At 40.6% G+C, this 14,347-nt stretch overlaps 1 protein-coding gene and 1 long non-coding RNA gene across 2 annotated transcripts in view; one reads left to right on the top strand and one right to left on the bottom strand.

Moving 5' to 3' along the window:
* The window catches only part of SERTAD2 (SERTA domain containing 2), a 114,004-nt gene that overhangs the window by 9,468 nt on the left and 90,189 nt on the right, over nt 1-14,347 (top strand). The window lies entirely within an intron of this gene.
* Nucleotides 9,093-13,276, bottom strand: LOC112673660 (uncharacterized). Its single transcript, XR_003144964.3, has 3 exons — nt 13,098-13,276; nt 10,614-10,781; nt 9,093-9,215 (listed from the first exon to the last, which is right to left on the bottom strand). It is a non-coding gene; the product is annotated as an uncharacterized LOC112673660 (long non-coding RNA).

The following is a 14,347-nucleotide window of genomic DNA, read 5'->3' as shown; positions in this document are numbered from 1 at the left end:
GTCAAAACCTACGAAATTATGTACTTTAAATCTGTGTATATCAATTAAACTTTTAAAAAGCCACTTAGGTCTTAAGGTATATTTTCAAGATAAAATCCCCATTATAAGAATTATATTTTTAAAGTTTGTCATTTGTTTTTTATTTCTCTCTTTTATTTTATCTGTCATTTATTCACCTCCGTCCTATACCCCAGACACATATATTTTAAGAAAGACAAATAGAACTGAGGAGGCCTATGCGTCAGCTGAAATTTAGATATGGGACCTTAGAGAGCTTTTTTCCATATGTAAGGCTCACTGGAGTATCTTTAAGTAAATTGTACACATTTGAATTTAGAGAATTAGAGTTGTATATTTTTCAAGAAATCCTCCTTTCCTTGTAGTTTAACAGATTATGACTCATCTTTGGCATGGAGTAAAGAACATGATTTTAGTAAGACCTTCTTTTTCTTAAAAGAGGTTAAATGGCTTAATGCTTCCTCTTAAATATTGTCCCCCCCCCTTTTTTTTCCATTTTATAAACTAAATTTTGGCATGCTGAACTATAGACTCTATGAATAGATTTGTTTAGGAAGAACTAAATCTGCTCCACTCTTCATGCCCCATGGTCTTGAGCACAGCACAGAAGACTTAATATATGTTCTGTTAAAATGATGATTTGCTATTAATTGAGTATTCCTTATGTCACCCAATGTATGTTTCAGGGAAATTTCTTTATTGTTGGAATAATGCTTAAGTTTAAAACCCTGGCAATTTTTTATGAATAATAAATAGTCTAGAAAATTTTTCAGAGTTATCTTTACAGGATTGGGACTATCAGAGTTGTGACTTGAAAGTTGAGGCTCTTTCTAGCATACCAACCATACACATTAGGATTACCCGTGCCCAGGGCACAATCCCAGGGTGAAGCCCTCATTTAAGAATTTTTTTTAATGCCGCCAGGTTATTCAGTGTGCATACACACTATTTCCTCGCACTCAAGCTTTATTCCCCCCACACTCAAACTTTCTATTGTAAAACTTTCAAACATGTAGAGAGCTGGGAAGAATAATTCAGCAAATACCTGTATTCTCTTTACCTAGACTCAGTAATTATTAACCTTTTGCAGCATTTGCTTTATGCTCACATTCTCTTTTCTCTACATATATACCTTGCTGTACCATATGAAAATAGGTGTCAGACATCGTGACTCTACTATTAAATACTTCAGGACGCATCTCCTGGGAATAAGGACATTCTCCTACATAACCACAATACCATTATGACACATAAGAAAATTAATAATAACTTAGAATGCTCTTTAAGACCTCAATTCCATTTATTAAAGGCATATGAATTCATATTCTACTAAAAATTAAGTGCATATGAAATAAATTCTTCAGAACATGAAATTCTGGGAGTTCTTGCTAATGATGTGTTTTTCCTCTGTGTTTGCTTAAAACGTTTTATTGAGATAAATGCATTTTCTTATGTATGACGAGGTAAGAACCTTCCTAGCTCTCACATCGCATGATCATGTAATGAGAAAAAAAGTCACTTACCAAAGTTCATGCCACAGTGGAGTTTAATGGAAAAAATCCCAGTTTCGAGCCAGAATGATGTTGGTTCAAACACTTGCTCTGCCACTTACTGCAGGTGACCTTGTAGATACAGAATTCTATATTAGTTAGGATGCTGTCAGAAACTGCCTTCAAGCTCACTGGAGTGATCAGGAAATTTATTATTTTACAAGAAATCCAGAGGTAGGGCAGGCTCTGGGGTTGGTCAGTTCTGTCGTTTGGGATCTTAGCATAGCCCCGCCATGCCAGACTCCTTACTGGCTCCAACTAGTTTTGGGCTCCTCCCTCAAGCTGGTTCACATCCATACTTTATGCCATTCAGAGGAAGTCAGAAACCTCCCCACAGGTGTGATCTGTCAGTCTTTCTGTCTAATTGAACATCTCTGCCTACTTACGGACCAGCGACCGGGAATGGGGTTTTCTTAGGGAGAAGAAGGGAGGAATGGACGTTGGGTATACCACTAACAGTGTTCATCACTCCTCCAAGCCTCTGTTTTCTTTGCTGTAAAATAGGAACAATGATGTCTACTACTTCTGTGACTATCAACTGACATAAAATAGGTAAAGCGACAAACACAAAACTGATGCTTAATAACGCCAATTCCTATTTTATATCTCTCCTTTTCATTTTATAAAAAATTCTGTCTTCCTTTGACACTGTCACACTACATACTAGTGAGCACATAATAAGTGACTCTTCCTTACCTGGTCTCTTGTGCATCCTCTCACCTCAGTATGTAAGGCAAAACATTTTATGTGAGCTTTGTAGATTGGTCAGATACCCTCCATTAACCTGTTTTGGCCCATCTTATGTTTTCTTATATATTTCAGCTTCACTTTATATTAATGCAGAGCCAGGGAAATGAAACTGTCAACAGTGGGTATGTATTTATCAAGATCCAGATCAAATGTGAGCAGAAATCTCTTTAATGTCACTATCTGTAAAAACAACAAAGTTGAGATAGTTTTTTTCCCCTTTTATTAAAATAAAATAAGTGCACCATGACCTGTGAAAAAGTCAGCAAAATAAATTGCTATATTTGAAATATAGTATCTTATTTGTCCAGTATAACCCAGATCTTTGATACCTTGGGAAAATCTAGGCTTATCATCATAGTTTAGCTACTCTGACTTCTTCAGAACCTACTTTCTAAAAAGAATTGTGTCTTGTTTACCAGCAGTTATTTTTTTTTGATTGTTTGCTTTTGACCTTCTTTCACCTACCGTGAGAAAGTCATCTTCCAAAGTCGTGTTTTCCAATATGTGTGAACACTGGAGGGTCTTTGTTCAGACGTGCCCTTTTCAAAATATGTAGAGAAGGATTGTCATATTTTTCTCCCTATGGAATTTTTAAAGCACTTCTGAAACACCTATGAAGTTCTGCAGAATTATTACAAGCCAATCACATGGGAAGATCATCACCCTGTTTTTGACTTCTCTTCCTAAATAATCCGATCACTCTTAAAAGGAAGCTATTGCTCCTTCCTTCTTGACCTCTCAAGTAGAATATTGAATTCCTGTTAACCTCCATGACGAGAAAATAAAAGAACAATGACAAACCCAGTATCTCTCCCGACTTAGAAGATGCTGAACCTTGGCTCATCTTTTTTCCGTTACGTTTTTTTTTTTACTTTGTCTTTAATTTTGTTATTGAGGTATCTATTAATCTAGTAAGCTCTGTGAATACTGAAAATGGTCAGATTTTGAGTGGTTCCATTTATAAGTCAAACCTTCTGCTGGCATGAATCATTTTAGCCAGAGGGATATTTTTTATTTTGATTGATTGATTGGTTGATTAATGTATTTATTTCAGAGAGAGTGAGAAACCATGCGTGCACAGGCAGGAGGGGCAGAGGGAGACAGAACCCCAAGTAGACCCTGTGCTGAGTGTGGCGCCCAACGCGGGGCTCAATCCCATGACCCTAGATCAAGAACTGAGCAGAAACCAAGAGTTGAAGCTCAAATGACTATGCCACCCAGGTGCTCCCAAAGAGATATTTCTTAAAGGGACTTTTTAAGTGTGTGTTGATGTTTCTTATACATCTGAATGTATAAGAATGTTATACTAAATGTTCTCTAAACATTTAGTTATGAAGCAGCACAATCAAAGCAGAACTCTGAAATAAGTTATAATTTTATTTAAGAAGCCAGCTAAGGGACGCTGTGGCTATAACTTTAGTTAAAAGTGCTAGAGTTTTAGAAAAAGAAGTTTGAAATTTGTATTGCATTTCCTCAGACTGCTATTGGTTACTTTTAAAAATGGTGACATGTGATTATAGCTTATGAAACTTGATTTTGTCTGGGCAGATTTTTAATTTTAGCGCCTTGCCGGAAAGTTTTGTGGACAAGATTCCCTTTGCTGTGTAACAAATGCTTTTACTGTTTAGTTAAGGTTTGCTACCAGTGGCTCAGAGGCTAAAATGAAAAGTGAAATGGCTGTTGTTTCCCGTCTAATACCAGATTTTATTTTTATTTCCACTATGCAGTGTTAAAAAAAGAAATGAAAAGAAAGCAAAGATCAAGATCCAAAAGCTCAAACTAAAATTTAATTTCCTAACTAGAATACGCCTGAGTTTTGCCATGATGTGAAGAGTCATACGTAGGAAACATTTGTTCATAGTTATACAGTTGGCCATACTAATTGCTGGGATTAGTAGTTGGATCGGCATGTATCCCTGTCTTCAGACACTCAATCAGGCACGTAGAAACCAATCAAGGCTTAGAGGTTGAGATTGACTCAACTTTTATAACTCCCTACTGAGAAATGTTTCTACTGTGCTTCTTGAGAGAATGGAACAAAAATCTAAGTGATAGTGGGTTGGAGAGCAGTGCATTAATCGCCTCTTTTTACCCAGGACTTTAATGATAGAGTAATTGCCAGAGCTTTGTCTCTGTTTCTTCCTTGATTCTTTCATTTCTGTATTCTGTCTTGGAGCTTCTTCTGTGTTGGGTCTAAGTTGTATGGAATAGATTCTAAGGGCAAACTGCTTTCATCTCGGGTCATTTTTTTCACTTTTCATACGGAGTTCTTATTTTGACTGAAAATCACAGCATGATCAATGAAAAATTCTTGACCAGCTAAGAAAAATACATTTACAGTGGCTTTTAAAAATTATGTGGGAAAGAAATTATACTTGGAGAATCATTTTTGTTATTATTTGCAGAAGACCCAGTACCATGGAAGATTTTAGGGCCATGAATACATTTTGCCACTTCGAGCATTGTGCCATCCAATTTATAAATCTTCAACTATATGCTGTGTGACTGAGTCATGAAGTATTTGGGGGTACTTACTGGCCATCTTGAGTTTTGAGAAGTGATTTTTTAAAAATATGTAGCTGGACAAAAGCAAAGGGTCATTTGAGAGTATTGGAACTGTGTTATTAAAAAACTTGAGGGACGCCTGGGTGGCTCAGTGGTTGAGCGTCTGCCTTTGGCTCCTGTTGTGATCCCGGGGTCCTGGGATCGAGTCCTGCAGCAGGCTTCCAGCGGGGACTCTGCCTATGTCTCTGCCTCTCTCTATGTGTCTCTCATGAATAAATAAAATCTTAAGTAAAAAGTTGAATGTCAGAAAATTTGTCTGTAATTAGCCAATACATTTAGATTTATTGTAAACCAAGTCATGGACCCTGTTGGTGGTACAGCCCGTCTTTCTCCCAACTGAGCATGAAAACCTGGTAGTACAGGGACGCCCCTGTCTTCTCAGCATTGTCAAGTTACACTGCGGCTCCTCTCACATGTTACCGCTAACATAGTGACTACCAAGTGGTGAGTGTGCTACACTGATGTGGGTCATGAAGTTTTGGTTTTGTTCTTTGCAGTACTTATGCGCCCTGAGAACAATATGATGACAACCGACACATTTTCTATTTGGACTAATTTAGGATCACCAAGGCATTTGACCACTCTTCTTTTTTTTTTTTTTTAATGTTTTGCTCTTGTGTGATGACTAGATGGGGAGATGGGCAAAGAATCTATATTGGGGGTGATGGAGGAGAGGTGCTTGTTGCCACCACTTTTTGTTCATCTGTGTGATCATTTCATATGGCCTCTGGCAACTGCTCTGGTGGCCTCAGTTTCACTTCCTTTGCAGAAACTGTGACTTTTATTTTTGAATAATTGTATGAATAAGAAGGTGTTTTTTTAAAAAATGGATTTGCCATTTCCTAAAATAAAGTGGAAGCCTTTTGTTTGCTTATTCTGCTTCATCTTCCATTACCATTTGTACCCTGGTAGGCATGGTTGGTGTGAGAGCCTTTTCAGAGCTTTCCATTTGGTTTTTGTCCAAGGGGTTGACATTCCAGCTAGCAGTATCCCTACTTCTTCCTTGAGGAATATAAAGTGCATTGAGATGCACTTTGGAATATTTATTCTTTAACTTTTGAATATTGGATGCAGGTATTAGTACATGCTCAGTACACCATTATGTGATGAGAAGAAAAGAGACGTGTTTATGACTAGCGAGAAATTCTTGGCAAAGGGGAGTTCTGTCCTGTTCAGTCAGTGACTGAGATGGAACTGAGTTTTCTTTTATTAGGTGTGTCTTTGAAGTTGAAATGATTCAGTAGTCGCCTGTGAGCATTAGTGTATTGAGTTCTTGGAACCCTTTGTACTCTCACCGAGGCAGTTTGTGAAGCAGATGTATAGCAAGCACGTGTGTTATGACTTTTCTAAATAGTGTGCCGCATGGTGGATGATGTTTTGGTGGACGGGAATGTAGCAGTTACAGCATGATTTGTCAAGTGGAAACTCGGGCACTTGGTCCATCCAGTTAAAACTGTCTCCTCTTCATACACCTTCATTTTTCTCAGTGCGCTCTATAGCGATCCTGTCAGTTTGGCAGCCGGGCAACAAAAATCAATCCCAAATTGTTGCTTTTAGAGTTTGAAGTAAGGTGGATAGGGAAAAATACTAAGTATGAGGATTACCATCAGTTTGGTTTCTCTTACTATTCCTCTTGCTGGTTGTTTTATCAGTTGACCGCTTTACTTTATATGCAGTTTTATTTCTTTAAAAAAAAAAGTTCATGAACTCTGTACTGGTTCAGGATGTGGGAAGCTCTGCTGTAATCACTGCTCTGTTCAGTCAATAAAATACTTGTGATTGTAAAACATCTGTGACTGTCAGACTATTAATGTTCCTGTGTGCCACCATTTTACCATTGTTCTGTATCATCGTGGACTTGTGTGTTCAGGTATTCTTCACCATGTGAAGGAATGATGCTGATGACAGCCGTTTTCAGATATAATCTATACCTACTTCCATATTTTTCTACAGGGTTTTCTGGCATCCTTTATTTTATTTTATTTTATTTTATTTTATTTATTTCATTTTATTTTATATTTTTTGGTCATTCCACGTTAAGGAGGAGCCCAGAGATGGCCTTTCAGGTTTCTTGGTGTGTTTTAAGAATATGTCGCCAATGTTATTTGCTGGAACTGGCCGTAAAAAAGTTGAACTGGTGCCATATTTTTCATGCTACTGTTATGTCTAACTATAAAATGAAAGAAGTGCTAATAACACTTCCTACTTGTTTAACACGTTTTCCTCCCCAACTCTCAAAGGAGTTGGCCAATATCAGGCTGGATTCCCAGACCATGTTTCCATTATTTTCTAGTTCCTGTAGTGTATTGTAATGTTACATAAGACTTTCACTAGTTAGCTTCTTTTTTCTTACATTTTCCTAAAAATTGGAGACTAATATTTGTTGTTATCGTCCCCATTTCTCAGATACAGGGACTAAGGCTTGCCTTGGCTAAGTGTTTGATCTAGCATTATATGATAATCAGCTGCAAAGCCAAAAGCAGAACTCAGAATTCATTCTCATTTGTTACCGAGCTGTAGTTTCTCCTCTTTTCAGCTATACTTATAGCAGGACCAAAGAAAATACATTTTCAGGTACCAAAACTATTTCCCACGTCTCTTCTTCAGTGTTCAAATGTTAAGATATACACTAGATTTATTGTCTGAAGTAAAAAGTTCCTGTGCCAGTTATAAACATGATCTGTTGCCATATTATTCCTGATTTGACTGCTATCCCAGAAGGTGATGGATCATTGAAGAAAGAATATAATGAATACAGTCCCTATTTTCTTTTGCCCTTCTAAATTTGATTTAATATAAGGTTGCTTTCTGCCAGGAAATTTCATGAATGGGCATATGTTAATAAGCCAGACCTTTTTTTCCCCCCTCTTTACAGTAATAAACTTAACAAAATATCTCCCCAAAGTGGATTCAGTTGCTGTGTGTTAATACTTGAGTGAGTACTTCCTGAACTTCTAGGAGGAAGCAGCTCCAGCCACTCTGAAAATGAAGTCGTTCCTTATAAAACTTGGTTACTGCACTCTGATGAATCTATTTTGTGCTTTGAAATAGATCTTCCGTAATTCTTTGTGTTAGTGAATGTTTGTGGAACTTGAGCAGTCTGTTAAAACCAGAAGAATTGACTGTTCTGCTTTAAAAATACTTTAAAAAAAAAATCAAACAATGAAGTTTCAGGGAGTGGCATTTTTTTTTTTTCTTCAGAATGACAAAAGTGAAAGTTGCATTTTGATCAATTTTGATCAGGCATCTTAGTGAAAACCTAAGACCCAAAGTGTGTGCTGGTGCACACATACAAAGCAGTTTTCGTGTTCTGGCCCCCCCTCCCCGGCTCCCATGGACTGTCGCATGTATACACATGCCACACATAAAGAGTCCATTCTTGCTCACGAGCAGCTGAAGGAGGCTGGCCACTGTGGTCTTCTGCTCACTGGAAATTGGCAGCCTTTCTTCTCCTGTAAACAACAGCCTGACGTCACCCCATGCAGCGGTGATAGCAGACCCACTTTAGAGATTCTCCGTTGGCAGCGCAGTTGAAGGCCTGTCACGGGCTTTGGTCACCTTCAGCCTCACTTGAGTAAACGTCATGCAGGGAAATTTGTTAATGTCAGGAATCCGGGGTAGGCCTTTCAAGCTGTCTCTAAAGTCTTTATCCTTGAATTTGCACATAGAATCCTAACAAGAAACTTGTATGATGAGCGGGAGAACTGGACTTTTTCCCCGTTTTAGAAATGAGCTAACTCAAGTCCAGAGAATTAAAAAGTGTGCCAGTGGTGGTATTACTGAGATTCAGGCCTTCTAAACACGGTTTTTGTCTCTCTTCCCACTGTTTTAAGTAACTTCTTTAGTAATTGTTAACTGTTCTATTCTGTTACTTCCTCTCCCTTCTGAAATGTGTGGAGATGATGATTTATGAGGTTTTTTTTTTTTTTTTTTTTCCTGTTAAGACATCTGCGCATTAAAATCAGATAGCCTTGATGCATTTGGGAACCCTCTGACAGTAAGGCAACCCACTCCCTTGTCTCAGAGCCTTTTGGAAAATCTAGTGTAAGTCTACACTCCCCAGCGTAATTGGAAAGATTTATTAACAAGATGATCCTGTTTTTCATTTGGTTTCTGAAAGCAACATAAAATTGAGAGAATGAATGATTACAGTTCTTTTGTGTTGTTAACTGGAAGAGACAAAACCAACATGAAAGAGCCGTTCTATTAGTTAGAAGTCAGATTTTTATTGGGAAGGAGAGGAGAGTTGAGCCACTGGTAAGAATATAATTTATTTGTTATGTAAAATAGTTGTCTTTCTCATGTGGCCACTTCTAGTGTATTTTCAGGCAGCTGCAAAAAGTGAAAAGGAAGAATTTTACCTTCTATGATTTATAGTTAGTTGCATATATGGCTTTGGACTATTTTTTTTTAAGATTTTATGTATTTATTCATAAGAGACAGTGAGAGAGGCAGGGACCCAGGCAGGGGGAGAAGCAGGCTCCCTGCGGGAAGCCCGATGCAGGACTCGATCCCAGGACCCCCCGGGGTCATGACCTGAGCCAAAGGCAGATGCTCAACCCCTCAGCCACCCAGGCGTCCCTGGACTACTTTAGGTTTGTAGATAACCCTTAGTTTTCTGTTTGTGACTCTGAGATGGTTTTTCACTGTGACATTAGGACTAGGCAGGGAGGGTTTTAAATATGTGTAGATTATCCACAAGAAATTACTTGTACTTTAACTTCTCTGCTGACTGCCCTAACCTGAGCCAGCCACCCTGATTTTGAGGTGTATGTTTAGGGAATGCAAACTGATGTTGATTTTACCTTAGCCTTGACAGAAAAACAGTTAAAACTCCATGTATCCAAAAGGCAAATACGATTTTTTTAAAGGCTGCTATCTAGTGCTGCACTTTGGAACACAGTAGGCACTCAAAAATGAATTTTAAATGAAGCTATGATAATCAGAAGTCAACTATGTTGGCAACCTCGATAAGCTAGCATCTGTACAGGAGCTCACTGAAATATATACCCAAAAAAGTGCATTTGGGGTGAAAAGAAATGTATTTTATTGCATGACTTAACATGAACCAAAAGAGCTGTTTATTTTGCATTTTATTTATTATTTCATCGAGTGGGGAAAAAATCGTTTTTGCCTTTAAAAGATGATACTGCCGGCTTTTACAGTCCCAGCGGGCCGGAGGAATAGAGACCAAGTACATAAAAGAGAGAAAGCAGGTGACTACACTTTCACTGTCCTTCCCTTCGACCTGTGGGTGACCAGGAATAAGGGGTCAGTCCCGGCCTCCAGTCGGAGCCCCTCAGTCCTGCTGGGCAGCGATGTGGGACACCTGGAGTCACCGCTGCCACCAGCGGCCGGGCAGCAGGGAGCCTGGGGAAGCCCCGGCCTGCAGGACGGCCCGGCTCTGCCGCCCTGCAGGTTAGGGAGCCGTGCCCCAGGCTCTCAGCCTCTCCTGCAACCCAGGTGGGGTCCTCATAGGCTAGACGCCGCCGGTAGAGGTAGGGGCGGGCGTGAGGAGCTCAGCCTGCGGGCCGTGGGCCAGGACTCCTGGGTAAGGGTCTTGGCTTCTGTTCCACCGGCGGCGGGGGGGGGGGGGGGGGGGGGGGGGGGTTCTGATGTGAGCGGGAAACAAAGGGGGAATTTTACTTTTAACCCTTCATAGAAGTATTAGCTTTTTATTTTTAACCATTCAGAGTTTGTTGAAAAATGGTAATTTGGCAGACGTCTTACAAATCATGACACCACGTCGAGGTCGAGGTGCATGGTGCGTCGCGGTTTGGAGGCGCTCCAGGGGCATTATCCTCTCCCACAGCCACGGCCACTGCCACCTCCTGGGGTTGTGCTCTCCGCTCTTATATATAAGGAGAATTCTGAACGTTTACGGCTTGTCCAGGGTACCTAGGAGTAAGCAGGAGAGTACGGACTGGGATCCCTGCCTTTTGACCTGCTGCCCCAGTGTTCCCTCCGCCAAGCCAGGAGCAAGCACTTTTGTAGAGTTAATCTTTTTTTTTTTTTAAAGATTTTATTTATTCATGAGAGACAGAGAGACACAGAGACATAGGCAGAGGGAGAAGCAGGGTGCATGCAGGGAGCCCGATGTGGGACTCTATCCTGGGACTCCAGGATCACGCCCTGGGCTGAAGGCAGACACCCAACTGCTGAGCCACCCAGGCATCCCAGGAGCAAAGCACTTTTGATGACATCCAGCTTCGCAGTCTTCCCCACCTCTCACGCTTGTATCTCCCCAGAAAACCCCAGCCAGCAAATCCAGACTGCTGACCAGGTCATGTTCAGGGTAAGAGCACATATATTATCAAAGGGCAGCTTCTTGATTGACTTTGAAGTTAATACTCCAATAAAAAAAAAAAAAAGAGCAGTCTTGTTATTTCTTACTTAGAAGCAGAATGGTAGTGCAGAATGAACCTTAGGGACCGTGCAGTTTTAATATACTTTTTTTTTTTTAATCTACAGTAAAGCTCTTCCATTAGGAGAGTGAAACTTCATTTAATTGCAAAGAAATAAGACTTAGGGCTCATTCCCCAGACCCAGATGAGTGTGCTCTTTCTTTTAAAAAGTATATCTCCCAGGAGTGCCTAGGTGGCTTAGTCGGTTAAGCACCAATTCTTGATTTTGGCTCAGGTCAGGATCTCAAGATTGTGAGATCAAGCCCTATGTTGGGCTCTGCGCTGGGCATGGAGCCTGCTTAAGATTCACTCTCTCCCTCTCCTTCTGCCCCCCTCCCCTTTGCCCCTCTCTCTCCCAAAAATGAATAAATAAATAAAAGTCTACATCCCTACACAGAGGCTACAATTGCCATCCCAGGAGCTAATTTGACAGGAGCTTCCAGCAGACATTCCTGAGTGCCTGCCCTGTGCAGAGCCCGGTGCTGGACCCAGAGCCACAGGAGTGTGGGAACCAACGGGGGAGACTTCATTCAAGCTAAGGCGCACCCAGTGCTCGGTGTTCAGACATTTGAAAGACCAGGACTGTCATAGATCAATTCATGGATAACTCAGATTTGGCCTCGGCCTTCTGGAAACATTTATGAAGAAGCTCTTTGTTATATAACCTTCTATCTGTATGAAGAAATGACAATTGTGACCACTTTGGAAAGTTTCAGAAAAATGCTGTTCCTCCCTGAGAAACTGAGGTATAAAGATTAAAAGTAAATTGAAAGGACGCCTGGGTGGCTCAGTGGTTGAGCATCTGCCTTCGGCTTAGGACGTGATCCTGGGGTCCTGGGATCGAGTCCTGCATCGGGCTCCCCAAAGGGACCCTGCTTCTCCCTCTGCTTGTGTCTCTGTGTCTCCCATGAATAAATAAATAACATCTTAAAAAAAATAAAAGTAAATTGAAAGCAAACGAGAAGCACCTGGGTGGCTCAGTCAGTTAAATGTCTGCCTTCAGCTCACGTCACGATCCCGGGGTCCTGGGATCGAGCCCCACGTTGGGCTCCCTGCTTCCCTGCTCAGCAGAGTCTGCTTCTTTCTCTCCCGCTCCCCCACTGCTCTTGTTCTCGCTCGTGTACACTCTCCCTCTCTCAAGTGAGTAATTTAAAAAATCTGGACCAAAAAAAAAAAAAAAAAAAAGCAAATGAAATTGTTAGCAGCAGATTTTTCTTTGGGTGTTGTCCCTACAAGTTTTGACTGAGAACATCATATATTATTGTACCTTGTTATAAAAGCTCTGCTGATTACTTTTAATTCCTCGGCATACATTTTCAAGGAGCTGACGGCAAGCATGTCACACACTTGCTAGCCCTCCATGAGTGCTCTTCAGCTGAAAACCTGGAGAACCTTTTTGAAGCCTCTCATGATTTGGGCAGTCTCCAAGTCAAGCTGAATTGATAGGGAATGCAGAAAATGATCAGAATAATTACAAGTCCCATTATATAAGAGATTACTTTGCCAACAAAAACACTCATGGAATGCCTTTATAGACCTTCCTAGCACCAGAATTAAACTTGTCTTTCTCAGTAGCTGTTTCCAAAGCTGAACAAACTGCATTGTGTAAGTGGGTCAGTTTGTGCAGTATTGTGCATGAAATGTTCAGGTACACACACAAAGGCAGCTGGATTATAAATTTCAAGGGCAAACTAGCCTCCAGTAAAGCACAGACAGGAGGAAGCTGTTACATTCTTAGAGGAAGAGGCGTTTCTCTTTAATTTAAAAGCTGTGTTCAATTTCCCCGTCTCTTGACTTGGCTCGTACTCACCTCTGTGAGCTCCAGGTTTTGCTCTTCAGCCAGTCTCTCTCCATTCTCTCACGTTTCTGCCTCCAAGTCCTTGAATCTCACTCAGCAGTACTTGGTTGTAATCAGGCAGTGCTGCCCTCCCTCAAGTCTCCAGGGCCTCAGAACTTGATGGAATGATTTTTGGATTTGCTTTTAAAAAATAAACAGATATCCCATTGACTGAGGCCTGTGCAGTACCTTTCTACTGTAATGCTACCGGCTTCAAATCAGGCCCAAGACAGAGGCAAAATATTATAAATGGTGCAGATGTGAACTTTGCTTAAGAGGCTTTGAGGGTCCTACCTCCATTTACTGTGTCTCTCCCAAAGTGTTCTTTATTTCATTTTGGTAGTGAAGACCAAAGTTGAATTTCAATAACAGCCTTTTTCATATTTGTAGCCTCCTTCTGAGTTGTGCTAGTTTTCCCTCTTAGATGATAAATGGTGGAGCGGGGGGGAAGGGGAGTTCCATAGATTTTTAGGGCAAGAACCCAAGTCGTCATTCATTGGGATTAAATTTTCAATTCATCACTTCAGGCCCCAAGACTTGAGGAGAAAAACAGGCACTGCACGTCTGCCTGCTTGATTGAAAGTGTCAGAAACCTATCAAAGTAACTTTGAAAACAGAGACTTGACTTACAGAATCTAAGAAAGGCTTGGGTCACCCAACTGTGGTACGCATGTGAAGTGTAGGATTGCAGTTGGCCTGAACGTGGTCAGAGTTCTCCTTTCACCTCTTTCTGCACATTTGTTTCATTCCTCCTCCTGGCAGACCATTTCCCCACAGAGTTGGAAGCATGGCCACCAGCAGTTTATTTTTTAGCTTCTGTCACCAAAAAGTTCTCTGGAGGCCAACTTAAAAAAAAATCATAGTCGGGGAACTCATCAGATCAATATAGGTCATGTGTCCATTCCTGGAACACTCAGCAAGGATCAGGGGTGGGGGTCATGTAGGAACATGGTGACGCATGTGTTTACCCACACAACTAGAAGTGGGTGGGTGGATGGGCATTTCCCTGGATAAGAGATGATCGTTGCGAAGAAAATTCTGTAGCATGTGTGCTCACTACAACATGCCAGGCTAATGCCTTTCGAGGATTTTGACAGAAACTCATGGTAAAAAATACATTTTACATCGAGACGCACATTAGACACACGTTAAATATTTATTTTTCATGAAGCAGTATTCACCTTCACTATGATTTAAGGCATTTTGATATTTCCTATTACATT

The sequence above is a fragment of the Canis lupus genome, chromosome 10 (genome assembly GCF_003254725.2).
Source record: "Canis lupus dingo isolate Sandy chromosome 10, ASM325472v2, whole genome shotgun sequence".
NCBI classification, from domain to species: domain Eukaryota; kingdom Metazoa; phylum Chordata; class Mammalia; order Carnivora; family Canidae; genus Canis; species Canis lupus.
This window is presented reverse-complemented; position numbering and strand designations above follow the sequence as displayed.